The sequence below is a fragment of the Corylus avellana genome, chromosome 7, assembly GCF_965113065.1.
Source record: "Corylus avellana chromosome 7, dhCorAvel1.hap1.2, whole genome shotgun sequence".
Lineage (NCBI taxonomy): Eukaryota > Viridiplantae > Streptophyta > Magnoliopsida > Fagales > Betulaceae > Corylus > Corylus avellana.
In genome coordinates this window covers 9,288,444-9,303,996 of record NC_142496.1, presented here as the reverse complement: position 1 = coordinate 9,303,996, position 15,553 = coordinate 9,288,444, and positions in this window count along the sequence as shown.

Genomic DNA, 15,553 nt, shown 5'->3' with positions numbered 1-15,553 from the left:
AAAATCAAAACTCAATCATATGCTTAAGAATGACATAACAACAGGAATAGACCATGTTTTATTTTTCATACCCCCAAACTTGAATCATATATTGTCCCCAATGTATGGATAGACCTAAAGAATAAAATCAAGAGTATAGGAATACCTAAATGAGCAGATGTGGAGTATATCATACCCCCAACTTGAATGCAAAAACACATGTCCTAAAAATAAAGTGATACTCCAACCAAATACCAATTAGGTGCACACATTGTTGTAAAAAGATAAACAAAGAATGAAGCAACAATGGATAAAATAAACCTGGATGGAGATCATATGCCCTGATGGAGTGAAGAGTCAAGCGCACAGGGCCTGCACTTGATCCTATGAGGTATGTCTCAATGTAAGTCCGAGTCCCGAAGGATCTTACTTCGATCCTTCAGAAGTCCAATCAAGCTCTTCCATCCCTTCTTCTTTATGATCATGTAGCACTCCACAAGGAAGAGGATTCCTCTTAACATCCCAAAACTACTTCTCTCAGCTAATAGGTCTTGATGCTCTCCGTGACGATGTTTAGGGTGTTTGTCTCGAACTGGTTTCATGATCAACCTCTTGTCTCTATGGGAGTTCTTAAAAACTAGGGTTGCCAGAGAATTTGCCAAAAAAAATTTCCATCCCAATGAAATCAACTTCAGCAACCTCTGATTGAAATATGTCCCTTGTGGGGTTGTCATCAGGTGGTGGAGTACTTGAAGTGAGAGGCGTAGGCTCCGGTGGGTTGCTCCATGATGGGACTTCAGATAGAGGATCAGGAGGTGGTTCTTCAACAGTTTCTCCAATGTCATCCAAGAAAAAACATGTATTCTGATCAGGTGCATTCTGGAAGGCATTGAAGATGTTCAGTCTGATCTTCAAATTCCCAAAGGAGATCTTCATTACTCCGGTCCGACAATTGATGCATGCATTGCCTGTGGCGAGGAAAGGACGCCCAAGGATGACTGGAATCTGCTTCTCTGGATTTAAGACCGGTTCTGTGTCCAGAACTATAAAGTCAACTGGATAGTAGATCTTGTCCACCTTGATAATGACATCTTCCACAATCCCACGGGGTTTCTTGATTGAGCGGTCAGCCAATTGCAAGACAGTACTTGTCGGTTTCAATTCCCCTAAGCCCAGTTTCTGATATACCGAGTATGAAAGCAGATTAACACCAGCTCCTAAGTCGAGGAGAGCTCTCTCAATCTCAGTGTTTCCGATGACGAACAAAATTGTAGGCGCCCCGGGGTCTTTGAACTTTGGAGGAGTGTTATGTTGAATCAGAGAACTTACTTGCTTGGTAAGAATGACCTTCTTGGGAATGTGCTTCTGATTCTTCCTCTTTTGAGTGCACAAGTCTTTGAGAAATTTTGCATAGGCTGGAATTTGCTTGATGGCATCAAGGAGTGGGACGTTGATTTGAACTTGAAGGTTTCCATCATGTCTTGTATCTTTTCTCCTTGTTTCCCGAAGTGGGAAGGTGCCTTGAGACGTCCTGGGAAAGGGGCCTTAGGCTCATATGGTACCTCAGGAGTGGGGGTAGATGATGAAGATGGCGAAGCCTCTTTGCTCACTTACTTACCCTTGTCTTGATGCAGATTCTGTGGGGCCTCAATTTGCTCATCCTTCTTTTCTTCCACATGATTGTCAACCAGTCTTCCTCTTCGCAATGTGGTGATGGCTTGAACTTGCTCCAGTTGAGATGTGCTTCCTTCTACCATGTATAGTCCCCTAGGGTTGGTCACTGGCTGACTTGGAAGCTTTCCTTCTTCCCTCCTGTTGAGGGTATTGGCAAGTTCTCCGACTTGAGCTTCTAGCTTGGCAATGGAGTGGGTATGTGAGTTTACTCTTTCCTCTTGAGATTTGATTGACTGCTTTATCTCGCTGGTCAGCTCATTCACTGCTTTTAGAATCCGATCCTCAAAATTACACTCTGATGGAGACTGGTAGTGCTGCTGTGGAGGCCGGTAAGTGGAATGAGGTTGGTAAGGCTGCCTGTTGGATTGAGCTTGATTGTATGGCCCTGGGGCTGAGTTGCCCGAATTTGAATTCTCCCACGAGAAATTTGGATGATTTCTCCACCCGGGGTTGTAGGTATTGAAGTACTGATCATTACCCGGTCTGGAGAAAGCTGCATTAACCTGCTCATTTGCAATATCAGTATAATTTCCAGTAACAGGGCAGTTATTTACCTGATGCATAGGACTGGAACAGAATGAGCATGATTCAGTGTGTGTGTGAGTAGCATTAGGAGCAAAACTAGCAGTCAACAGAACTTGGTCTAGCTTCTTGGAGATAGCTTCAACCACTTGGTTGGCCATGTTTGGGGAATGGCCCGCTTCATACAAACTCTCCTTCTTGAGTGCTTTAGGTGCTGGTGCCCTCCGTCTAGTGGAAACCTGCTGAAGAGAATTGTTACTCAAGTTTTCAAACATAGACCAAGCTTCATCTTCACTTTTTAACATGAATGTTCCCCCACATGATGCATCCACCATTTTTCTATTGGACTCGGTCAGGCCATCATAAAAACACTGCACGAGCTGCCATTTCGGGACAGCGTGGTGTGGACGTGATTGAAGCAAACTCTGCAACCTATCCCAAGTCTCATGGAAATCTTCTCCCTCATACTGGGAGAAGGTAGTGATGGCTCTCCTAGTATCATTGGTCATTCCTATGAGAAAATACTTCTTAAGAAATTCTTGCTGCAATTGAGTCCAAGAAGTAATAGAGTTAGGTGTTAAGGATTGGAACCAATGTTTTGCTTTTTCCTTGAGGGAGAAAGGGAAAAGACGCATCCTTAGGGCATCCTCAGTGAATCCATTCATTTTAGTGGTATCACAAATTGCTTCAAAATCATGAGGAAGTCATAAGGATTTTCAGTGCTAAGCCCTAGGAAAGAAGGTAAACTTCGTATAGTGCTGGGCTTAATTTCATAATGGGTTGCCGTAATTTCTGGCAACCGGAGACATGTGGGAGTAGTGTAAGTGGTAGGAAGATAATGATCTTGCAAAGCTACGTGATTACCGTCTCCCATGGTCTCAGTGGAACGCTCTTTTAGCAAATTAGGGGACCTTAGGGATCTAATTCGTCTAAGAGTGCGTTCAATTTCAAGGTCGCAAGAAATTAATGGAAAAGACAAAGAACGGCGACCTAGCATAAACTAAACAGGAAATAAAAAATAAAATAATAAATAATAAAAAAAAAGAACAGAAAAAAAAGCTAAAACAGAAAAGAACAAAGCTCACAAACGGCCTTAGCTGCATTGAGGGTTCTGGATGCAAGCTGCCGTAAGTGCGCTCGATCGCACGACAAGGTACGTTCGAGCGCACTGTCGCAGATGGGTGCGAGCGCACGAGGAGAGGGCTCGAGCGCTGCTGACTTGGTGCCTGCTGAAGTGCGTCCGTGCGCTCGATCGCAGTCACAGAGAAAGCAGCTACGGACCTGTTTGCAAATTCTAAAAAAAATAATAAAAACCAAACACAACAGAATTAAAATTAGCAACTTAAAATAGAAAAATAAATCATTAAGCTAAAATTAATCCCAAAATTTAGACAATGAAACCGTTAAGCAGTCCCCGGCAACGGCGCCAAAAATTGATGTGGTATTTTTGTGTCCAAAAATATCAATAATAAAAAAAACCACTCGCAATAGTATGAATCCTGTAGGATAGGGCTATATTGAGGGTGTCGAACCTCGAGGACTGCAGGGGTTTTATTATCAAAATTTGAAAGATTAAAATTAACTTAATTAAAAAGAGAATTGATTTGATTTTCTTTAAAACTTAAAGTGCATGAAAATAAAAGAGATTTAAAATAAGAGAGAGTGTAGAGTATTGACTTCACCTCTATCCGCACAACAATGGCTAATCATAATTAATCTCAGAAATTCATTCTATGCATGTTATAAATAAACAATAAACTACCTTATTAAAGAATAAGCATAATCTATTTTCGGTTGGCACGGATCGTCCACCTAACCACTAAGATGCGGTACAACCCGTCTTCCCTAGGTGTAAATTATCAAACTCTTTAACAGGATACATACAATCAATGAATAGGTGTAACCCATCTTTGGTTGGCATGGACTGTCTACCTAAATTACACTAAACTAGGGTGTAGTACAATCCGTCTTCCCTAGGCAAAGCCTATCAAATCCTATTGATCATATGTCAATTAAACCCATTGTATAACCATCATCCTCATAATCACAGAAAACAAGAATGATTTGAGATCAATAAAAGTAAAATACTTTCTAAGACAAGAGAAGGATTTCACAAATATTGATTTTGGAATTTAAGAACAATTGCATTTAATATGAAGAACATAAATCAATTGTAGCAATCCTCGTAGTTATACAATCAACATACATAAATTGAAAATCTAGAAATTAAATACAATCAAACCATTGTGCTTGGATAGGGTTACATCAACACCCCACAAAGGGGTTTAGCCGCTCATGATCTTCTAAGCTCCAAAGACAAATTTCTGATTTTTAGCTCTAAGAAGCGGTGTGTTTTTTCTCAATGCTTAGAGGCCTATTTATAGGGCTTAGGAGACTCCTAGATGCCCTAGTAATCCTAGAAATTTCGGAGATTTAAGTCCAAGTCCAATTAGGATAAAGAAAACTTAAGTCCAAATCGGAATAGGATTTGCCCAGAATTGCGTTCCTATATTGCGGGGCGATTTTGGCATTGCGGCGCTTCGAATTAGGAAAATGCTATGTCACAATGATTTGTATTAATTTGAGTTAGCTTTCCAACGCCGCTTCAATCACTTCAATCGAATATTTGAACTGAAATTTATGGCCAAAATACCGAGACGTATGCAGAATCCAAATTTGAATCCAATCCGATTTGGACTCCAATTTGAGAAATTCCGAATTAATCCTTTTCTTTATTTGATTAAACTTAACCACAACATATAAGTCCTCTGTTATGATTGGCTAAGCTTAATCATCTCAAAGTGTGCTTTTAAGCCCAAAATCAATGGAATTAATTGCATCTTTATTTATAACCTGAAAACACAAAAACAAAACAAAATCAAACAAATAACAATGCTAAGGAATTAACATATGCAAATTAAGGAGCTTGAATGTGCAACATTCGGCACTTATCATATCCGAGGCCATCGCACGCATTTTGTTGCTAGAACACGCCCTTCAAGGTCCCTTGCAATTATACCAACTCCCATTACCCTCCTCTGTTTATCTAGAGCTGCGTCCATGTTGATTTTCATCATTCCCTCGCTTGGCTTTTCCATTTGTCTCTACATGTCTCACCTGTGCCTTGGGGACTTCCTTGCTCAATTTGGCTTTCCTTGGCCATCGCTTCCATTTGGTCATGGGCCCGGTGGACCACCACTTTAGGAGGAGAAAAATCCACCCCAAAGACTACTTTGTTTCTCCTAAGCCATATTTGTCTAGCCACACTTACTGCAAGCTCAATCTCCTCTTCCTCCAATCTATTGAACAACTTGTCAAGTATATTTATAAAAGCTTCCTCATCACTAGTGCTCTTTTGGAGTTTTTTATAGCACTCCAACCATACATCCTGTGCTGCTTGGCAATTCCAAATAGCATGCTACACCGTCTCTACAATAGATTCACAAATTGGGCATAATGGGTCATTGGTAATATATCGCCGATGGAGATTCTCCTTTGTGGGGAGGATATTGTTACACACCTGCCGAAGAAAAGTCATCACCACCCGTGGAACTCTAAGCCTCCACACCCTCTTCCAGAAATTGCAAAGTGGTTGTGTTGTGGAGCTAGAGCCTGCTTCTATTTGCTTCTCCTCCTAGGTCATGTGGTAAGCACTGCACACAGAGAATTCCCCGCTTTTGTTACCCACCTATACCAGCTTGTTTGCTTGCAGTGTTGGGCAAATGGCTAACTTATAGATCTTCGTTGCATCCTCCCCATTGAAAACCTCCTCAACCAATGGGATATTCCACCACTTAGTTGTCTCATCTATGAGTGCACTTACCGTGGCATTTTCCTCAAGAACCCGAATAGGGGTTTGTACTGCATATGTCATGGGTGAATGCAACCACCGATCCTTCCATATATTTATCCTCCTCCCTTCGCCCACCCGCCATATCAATCCTGCTTGTAGGCATTTTTTCACATTCCAAATGCTACGCCAAGCATAGGAAGGTTTTTTCCCCAATGATACTTCCAAAAAAGTGCCATTGGGAAAATATTTCTCCCTAAAAATCTTTGCCACATAAGAATCCAGATTTTAAGTCAGCCTCCAACCTTGTTTCGCAAGTAACGCCATGTTAAAGCTTTCTAGATCATGAAAGTTCAATCCACCCTTCTCTTTGGCCCTCCCCATTTTTTCCTAACTCATCCATGCCATCTTCAATTCACCCTTGTGCCCCCACCAAAATTTTGCCATCTTTGCGTTAATCTCCTTTCATAAAGTCTTTGGAATTTGGAACACACTCATAGTGTAAGTGGGAATTGCCTGCATTATCGCTTTCAATAGGACCTCCTTACCTGCTTGAGACAAAAATTTCTCCTTCCACCCATGCATCCGATCCCAAATCCGCCCCTTTATCCCTAAGAAGGTGCTGATTTTTGATCTTCCTACGAGCACAGGTAGCCCCAAGTATTGCTCATACCTTTGTGTCGAACTAATTTCTGCAACTGATCGGATATTAGCTCGAGTTTCTTGCTTAGTGTTTCGGCTGAAAAATATGGAAGTCTTTTCCCTATTCAATTTTTTCCCAACGCCTTCTCATACATGCCTAAGATTTCTTGAATCCGGATCCATTCAAAAATATTGGCCTTACAGAATAGAAGGCTATCATCTGCAAAGAACAAATGGCTTATCCTTGTGCCTCCTCTTGTAATAGCTAGCCCTGTGATACCCCTTTCTCTTTCTGCCCTATTAAGGGCGGTTGTTAGACCTTCTACACACAAAATGAAGAAATATGGTGATAAGGGGTCACCTTGCCTCAATCCCCTTGATGGAACAATTCTCCCATATGGGCACCCATTGATAAGCACCGAGTATGTCATCGTCTAAAAACAAGTCATAACCAATTGAACCCATTGATCTGCAAAGCCAAGCTTCCTCAAAATTGCCTCTAGGAAATCCCACTCCAACCTATCATAGGCCTTGCTCATATCCAGCTTTAAAGCCATTTGTCCCTCTTTTCCTTTCATTCGTGTATCCATAATGTGTAATGCTTCAAAAGCAATGGAGATGTTATCCATGATAAGTCTCCCAGGGATGAAGGCACTCTGATTTGGCGATATTATGGTGGCTAGGGTCTTCTTCATTCTATTAGCTAATACTTTGAAGATTAGCTTGTAAAAAACATTGCACAAACTGATGGGTTGATACTCAGTTATTCTCGTAGGATTTTTGACTTTTGGAATAAGGCATTTATATGTTTCTTTAATCTTCTCATAAAAAAAAACCTCCATTCGAAAAATCAAGGACTACTGAACATACCTCATTCCGAATGGTTGCCCACGACTTCTGATAAAACACTGCTGGAAAGCCATCTGGGCCAGGTGACTTAGGGGGGTGCATTTGTGACAGTGCTAAGTCAACCTCTGCTGCTTCAAAAGGGCTCAACAATTTCTCGTTCATGGCTACAGTCACTCGGGTTTCAATTGCTTCCATACATTCTTCCATTCCAGTCGACCCACCTATGCAAAAAAGATTCTCATAAAACCGGATGAAAGCTTGGCTAATTTCTGCTGGCTTTTTCCACTCAACACCTTCTTCGTCTTTTATCTTGGGAATTTGATTAATCTTTCGCCTGTGACTCACCCACGCAAGGGAAAAAGAAGTGTTTCGATCGCCATTTTGATACCAATTTTGTTTGGCTCTTTGCTTCCACTTCACATCCTCTTGTTCCAAAATACTGTCAATTTCAACTTGCAGCTCCTTTATTTCTTGTTGGTTCGCTGGGCCTTCATTTTGTTGGAGCACTTCAAGCCGTTTCATTTTCCTCTTCAACCTTTCCTCTCTGTTACCAAATTTCTGCATGCTCCATCGGGTCAATCCCTCTTGACAATGCCCTAACTTATGGCGAAAGGTGTGAATGGGCCTTGCTTCACTACCACTCTCCCTCCAATTTTCTTGTATCACTGCATGACACTCTTCATCCAAATAACAGTTAGCCTTGAACTTGAAGCTTTTATGCCTGGGCTACCTCTCATCTCCATATGCTGCATAGTGAATCGGGAGCAGAGTGTGGTCCGACGTTAGGGCAGCCAAGACTTGAACCACAACATTATTGTAAAAATCATTCCACCCCCGATTTGCATAAGCCCTGTCCAGACGCTCTTGTGTGAAACCATCATCCTGACGTTTATTAGACCATATAAATCGTGAGCCTTGGTAGCCTAGATCACCCAAGTTACAATCCTCAAGTGCTTCACGGAAAGCTTCCATTTGTACGTCCCTTCTCAAAGCCGCCCCCTCCTTGTCTTCTTGTCCAGTTATCTCGTTAAAATCTCCCACACAAAGCCAAGGCTCTGGTGAAAAATATTTGAGATAACGCAGTAACTCCTAAGACTCATACCTTTTCGTGCTATCCGGGTGTCCATAAAATTCGATAAACTTCCATTGAAAACCTGACACCACCACTTCTATGATGGCGTTAATATGCCTTCTTGAGTAATTCTGGATTTCCAACTGGCCTTCTTTCCACATCAAAGGCAATCCTCCACTTCTGGCCATGGGTTCTACTACGAATAATCTAGCAAATCCGAGTTTTTGAGCCACTCCATACGTTTCTTTTTGCTTATAGTTTCCATAAGAAACACAAAGTGGGGCTACTTTTTCTTTACCATTTGGCAAAGGTCCCGAATTGTCCAGGGGTTCCCAAGCCCCCGGCAGTTCCAACTTAAGATTTTCATTGTGAGCGGTGGGGCTGTTTAACAGCCGTTGCCATCAACTCTTGCATCTCTTCCTACGCCCTTTCTCCTTGCTTGCTCCTTTTGTTTTTTGTCCCCTCTCCCACTACGGTTTTCTGCATGGATTCTTTCATCTTTAATTGCTTGGTCTCTTCCCCCATCGTGTTTCGTTTCTAACCAACAATCACCCTTGCCTTCCGCTTCCATGCACGTAGTGACTTCTCTCCCCCCTTCGGATTCATGTCGACTGAATTAATTTCAGCCCCCATGTCTCCTTCTTCTTCAATTTCCACATGTGGTATGTAGCTCACCTCCTCCGGTTCCATTACCGCCCCTACCTTTTCCCGTGTGAGAAGGATTAGGATTTCCGTGATTTCCTCTCCTTCCCAAAACTGATTGTATCTCTTCCTCTTGCGCGTCCTTGGCCGTCGACGCCCCTGCCTGAGTACGTCCTCCTCCTGTCCCACCTCCGTAGGACCTCTTTGGCACCTCCGCCCTCAGCCCAACACCCCAACCTTTCTCTTTCTCCTATGATCTTCTTCCCATTCTCACCGAGCATCCTTCCACATCATGTAAAATTCTACCACAGTAGAAGCAGAATAATGGTAGCTTCTCGTATTTGAATGTCACCCAGTGAGATTTGCCAAGGAGGTTTAGTGCTCTTCCTCGTTCCAAAGGCAACCTCAGATCAATTCTGACCTGGATCCGTAAACACCTTCCCCATCCAACACCATCTTCTGCTATATCCACGTCCTCGACTTCCCCCATCGACTCTTCAATTTTTAAAGCCACCCCTTTGTCATGCACAACAGAGGCATATCATGAACTTGGTCCCAAAAAGGGGAATGGGTGAACTGTATTTGGGATGGCAGAGTATTACCATCGAATTCTTTGAGTATCAAAATCTGTCTGTCAAAAAACCATGGGCAACCTTCCAATATACACCTTTTGTCCCTCCCATCAATGAATTCAAACAGCCAGACATTGTCCTGTACTTCCTTGAAAAACACTAACCCCCCAATTCTCCACAGCCGAGTTAGCATGGTTTTGAAAGCATCTTTGTTGATATTCCTTTCTGTTCCAATTTTTCCCACTAGGCTTCGTTCTCCTATATCCTGTCCTTCAGCAATCTCTTCCTTTGTAATCGATATGCCTTTAGCTTCTCCCCCAACAAGAGATATCTTTCCACGCAGCTCTTTCGAACCTTCCGTCATGTCTACCCTTCCTGCCGCCGCAAACCATCTCACATATAAGGAAAATTATTGAAAGTAATAAATTCTGCGAAAATAATAACGTACATTAAATTTTTGAACTTAATGAAATCACATATAAGGAAAATTATTGAAATATAATTAAATGCTCTTAATTAAACTAATTTAATTACCAGTTCACTCTTAAAAAACTGGTTAGAAAATTATGGCTTAAAAAATAGGTTTAGCCTTTAAAAAAAATGGGTTCATGCCACATGTCACAATTCTAGACTACGCAATTCTAGACTACTTCTAAAGAGTGATTCGTCTATAATATATATATATATATATATATATACATATATATATATATATATATATATATATATATATATAAGATTATTAGTATTATTGTTATTAGGGTTTAGTCCACATACCCTTCAAACTATCATCCAATTGATAATGTCCCCCCAAACTATCAAAACAATATCAATGTCCTCCTCAAGGCTAGTAAAAATATAAAATGTTCCTATATATTTTTCAATAAGATAAAAATACCCCTATCAATTTGAAAAAAAAATTAAAAAAATAATAATTTTTTATTTTCAAAAAGAAAATTTTAATTAAAAAAAGGATTTTTTTTTTAAATTGATTTAATTTTTATTTAAAGAAAAATGGTATTTTTTTTTTTAAGAAATTGAAAAAAAAAAAACTATTTCTTATAAAAATGAATTTTTTATATTTTTAAATTTGGGCACCCCTTGAATTTTATTATTATTATTTTTTAAAATTTTTTTTTTATTATTATCCGTTTTAGGTTTTTTTTTTTTTTTTTTTTAGGGGTAGTTTCTTCATTGGGAGGACATTGACAATATTTTGGTAGTTTAAAGCGAAAAGTTTGGGAAGACATAAATGTCAATTAAGTGGTAGTTTATAGCACCCAAACTTTACAAGAATTGGGGAAAAAGCTGAAATGTTATTCATTTTAACATAACACCGTGGTTCTCTCTAGCATAACCTAGTGGAGGAGGATTTGTTTTTCAAGGCGGTTAGCCTGTGAAAGAATTGTGCAAGAGATTTTGATCTCTCAGGATGGCAGAAGATTTACCATGGGATCAGCTCTCTTTAATGGAAGGAGAAGATGCAGAAGTGAACATCCAAAGAGAGAAATTGTAGGGAGTAGTTTCTTGTGGCCAAGCCTATGTTATTGGCAAATTGTTTGCAGATAGATGGGTGAGCAAAGAGACAATCAAAACGCCTCTCATGAAATGGTGAGAACCTTTGGATAATTTGTCCTTTAAGGTGCTCGGAGAGAATATGTTCATGATTGACTTTACGAACCCTAGAGACAAGGAGCATGATTTAGTGGGGCGACCATGGGTTTTTGAAGATAGCCTTTTTCTTGTTGAGGATTTTGATGGCACTTCGCCGTCGTCAAAATACACCTTCGAGAATGCGGCTTTTTGGGTAAGAATAATAAACCTACCACTGGGCTGCATGGGGCATGACATAGGTCGAAAAATTGGTGGAAGTAGTGGACACAGATGATGAGGAGATTGGGTGGGGCGAATTTCTTTGGGTTAAGATTGCTCTTGACCTGACAAAACCTCTCTCACACAGACGGAAACTGAACATACAGGGTGAACAATTTTGGATCACGTTTCAGTACGAACGTCTTTCAAAATTCTGTTTCTTCTGTGGGGTCATCAGGCATGGAAAAGGGGGGTGTCCATAGAGAAGCATGCTTCATAATCAAGATAAACCCTAGTACGGGCAATGGCTCAAGGCGGCTTCACCAACACGACGAACGGAGAAAAACCATAATAGGTTTGGCGGGAAGCGAGGACCTACTTCACCGAGTAGGGGTGACCAGAAACGGAGGTGGGACTGGGATGGCCAGGCAGGGGTTAATCGCAATACGGCCGGAACTAATGCTGAGGAGAGGATAGGTGGCATTGAGGATCACCAGAGGAGACGAAACCCTAAATCCCGAAATGGACAGAGCAGGAATCCTGGTGGAGATCAGGGAACTGATGAGCATAAAGGAGATTCGAGCGAGTCTAATTCTGGGAAGAGGAGGAATGGAGAGAACGGAAATCATGGGCACAGCCGCACAGTGAATCCCCTTGCAATGAAAAAGGGAGTGATCCTCGGCAGGATAGTTTTGGAAAGTTTTCAAATGAAGATGTTCGGCCAGTTTTTAATCATTCAGAAACGGCATTGGCTTCCCTTGGGGCTGGACTCTACAACTCAAGGAATGGGCCGACTTCAGTGGGCTTGGAGGGTACGAATGGAAGTCTAAATTTCTTATTCACTGGCCCCCTTTTTTCTGATGTGGAAAAAAAGATGCAGGCGAGCAAATAGGCAAGTGGGTCGATACAATCAGGGAAAGAAAGTTACTACATGGAAGCGGAAGGCCCAGGGAGATGTTGGAGCTGATGGCCCACGTAACAAAAGGGACATTCTGGGAGAAGCACATATCTTTGGTCTTGCTACCAAGAGGCAGAAAGTGAGTGGGCAGGCAATAACTCAAAACGGATAGGGAGTGGCGGCAACTGTGTTACAGCCCCACCGACCACAATGAAGATATTGAGCTGGAACTGGCGAGGGCTTGGGAACCCTCGGACAGTTCGGGAGCTTCATCGGTTGGTGAAGCAAAAGAAACCCTTCTTGGTCTTTCTTATGGAGACCAAGTTACATAGGGGTCGTATGGAACCCATTAGGAGAAAAGTTAGAGTTCACTAACATGCTCGCAGTGGATAGTGTGGGAAATAGTGGAGGCTTGGCTTTGCTATGGAGGCATGAAGCTTTGGTGGAAATACAAAATTATAGTCAACAGCATATAAATGGATTGATTAGATGTTCGAAGAGAGAAGAGCCGTGGAAGTTTATCAAGTTAAGTTCTATGGTCCAACCGGATGCCTCTAAACGACACGAAGCCTGGGCCTATTGAAGTATTTAGCTCGCCTCGCTCCTTTTCCGTGGGTATGCATTGGAGACTTCAACGAAATAGCGGTACAATTGGAAAAATGGGTGGTAGGGGACATCCTAGCAACCAAATGCTAGCTTTCAACAAACTTTGGAATTCTATGACTTGTTAGGCTTGGGCTTTAATGGTCCAAAATTTACTTGGACAAATTGTTGGGAAGGTTCCAATTTCACGAAGTGCGCCTGGATATAGGAGTCGCTAATGCAGCATGGCAGGGATTATTCCCGTTTGGTGAAGTCGTAGTGGAGGTGGTGCCATGTTCGGACCATACCCCATTAGTTTTGAAGCTGACGGAAGAGCATGGAGGCAGGCAGGGAGGTGCACGGTGTAAATATGAGGAGAGGTGGAAATTAGATGCGGGCTATCATGATGTTTTTCAGGAACACTAGGCATTGCCTTTTGGTGAGAGGAGCAAATGGGAGATGATTAATGCCAAGCTCAACTATTGTCGGAAAGGCCTAGTGAGGTGGTAGAGAGTTATGAGTGAACCTATGAGGAATTCCATCACCGAACTACAAAAGAGACTTGAAGATCTCCAGAAGAGTGAAGGTGATGAGAATGGGATGGAGATACAAGCTGTTCGAAAGGAGTTACAAAGTTTGCTTGATAAAGAGGATATCCAATGGAGGCAGAGAGCGAAATTTGACTGGCTGAGGGAGGGAAGGACCGTAACACGCGGTTCTTTCACACTTGTGCAAATGCTCGTAGAAAATCAAATCGCATTTCCATTATCACGGATGCAGTTGGTGTTCAATATACATCAATGGAGGAGGTACAAATGGCATTTGTTAATTATTTTTTAGACTTGTTTACCTCTGATGATGTAGGTGATATGGAACCTTGCCTACAAAATTTGGATATCTGGGTGTCGAATGAGATGAATGGTGCTACATTAAAACCATTTGTGATGGAGGAGATTCTGATGGCTTTAACTCAGATGGCTCATTTAAAAGCACCAAGACTTGATGGGTTTCCTGCGGGGTTTTATCAATCAAATTGGAGTACAGTGGGAGACGATATTTGTTAAGCAATTCTTGAAACTCTTAACTCGGGTATATTGCCTTCTTTTTTGAATTAAAAAATATTGCTCTTATTTTTATCTCAAGTCGGTAAGGAAATCCTACTCAAGGCAGAAATTCAGGCTATTCCGTCCTATTGTATGAGCATTTTTCTATTGCCAAAAGGCCTTTGTTTAGATATCAATTCCCATATGCGAAAATTTTGGTGGGGTCATCAAGATAATGAGACCCATATTAATTGGATGAGTTGGGAAAAGATGGGTATGGCCAAAGCTTCGGGTGGGATGGGTTTTTGAGATATCACCTTTGTTAATAAGGCCCTATTGGTGAAACAAAGCTGGCGATTATGGAAGGAACTGGAGAGTCTAGTTGCAAAGATTATGAAAGCGAAATATTATCCAGATGGGTCTATTTTAGATGCCAAGGTGGGTGCTAGGCCTTCGTTTGCGTGGAGGAGCATTCATAGCTCTTGTGAAGTGTTGAAGGAAGGACTACTATGGCGTATTGGGAATGGAGCTACTGTTCGAATATGGAAGGATAGGTGGATTCCTAATTCGTTTACGTTCCGAGTGGTTTCTCCAACAACTATCCTCAATTTGGATGCCACTGTGGGGGAATTAATTGATGAAGATTTGAAGGGGTGGAATGTCCAATTTCTCGACCATATTTTTTCCAAGAAGGACGTCCAGTTGATCCAAGCCATTCCCATTAGCCGCACCAACTAGCCGGATACATTGATTTGGAGAGGCACTGCAAACGAAACTTTTTCCGTCAAGAGTGCTTACCATATGAAATTGGAAACTGTAGCCCAGGAATTAGGTGCGGGCTCCTCTAGTTGGGGGGTCAATGAAGTTTGGTAAAAGCTGTGGGATTTGGAAATACCGAACGTTGAAAAAAAATTTCTTTGGTGAGCTTGTCATGACATCCTTCCAACTCAGGAAAATCTGCTCAAACGGATGGTAATTCAAGATCAGGAGTGTCCAATTTGTGGCTTCTCGGTGAAACGGGTTTCCATATTTTATGGCAATGCCCGACAACTTCGGATGTTTAGGGTATGGGTCCTATAAAATTCCAAAAGAGTTTTTTTTATGACTCTAGTTTCTTGGAGGTAGTAGAAGGGAGGAGATGTAATCAAGAAGAGATGGCTTTATTCACTGGGCTAGCACGACGGATTTGGCTGAGACATAATGATATTTTGCATGGTGGAGTTTTCTCTCACCCGGACATCATACTAAAACAAGCTACAAGGGCTCTGGCAGAATTTATGGAAGCACAGGACGTGAAGAAAGTAAACATGGAAAGCAGCGTAACAAATGGCATGCAAAAGTAGGAGGCTCCAAGCCCGGGATGGTTTAAGGCAAACTGGGATGCCTCTTTGAATAGCAAGGAGGGGCACATGGGAGGTGGCGTGGTGATACGGGATTTCTGTGGGCAAGTGGTAGCAACGAGGTGTTTCTCTCATG